Genomic DNA, 351 nt, shown 5'->3' on the forward strand with positions numbered 1-351 from the left:
GATGAGGACTATCTCCTTGCCATCCAGCTGTAAGCTGGGGGGCTTCCCCAGCCTCCCCCCCACCCAATAAAGCCTTAAGCTGCTCCACCCTCATGGGTGGGGGACAGGGAACCAGAGCGTGTTCCCCCCCACCAAGCTGCCCAGCGATGCGAGTAATGGCAGAAAGGGGGGGCTTGGCCTCCTCCCCGGGGGCAGCAGGATGCTCCAGGGAGCGGGAGATGCTGTGCACCAACCCCCCGGCCCTTCCCTCGCCCGGCTGGAGAGCAGCCAGGACTCCAGGCTTTGCGGGCAGTAATGAAACCAAATCGGGTTTAATTCCACCCATCCATCTTGTGGGGAGCAGCTCCCTGG

This window comes from Egretta garzetta, unplaced genomic scaffold (genome assembly GCF_000687185.1).
Source record: "Egretta garzetta isolate BGI_Z169 unplaced genomic scaffold, ASM68718v1 scaffold172, whole genome shotgun sequence".
NCBI classification, from domain to species: Eukaryota; Metazoa; Chordata; class Aves; order Pelecaniformes; family Ardeidae; genus Egretta; species Egretta garzetta.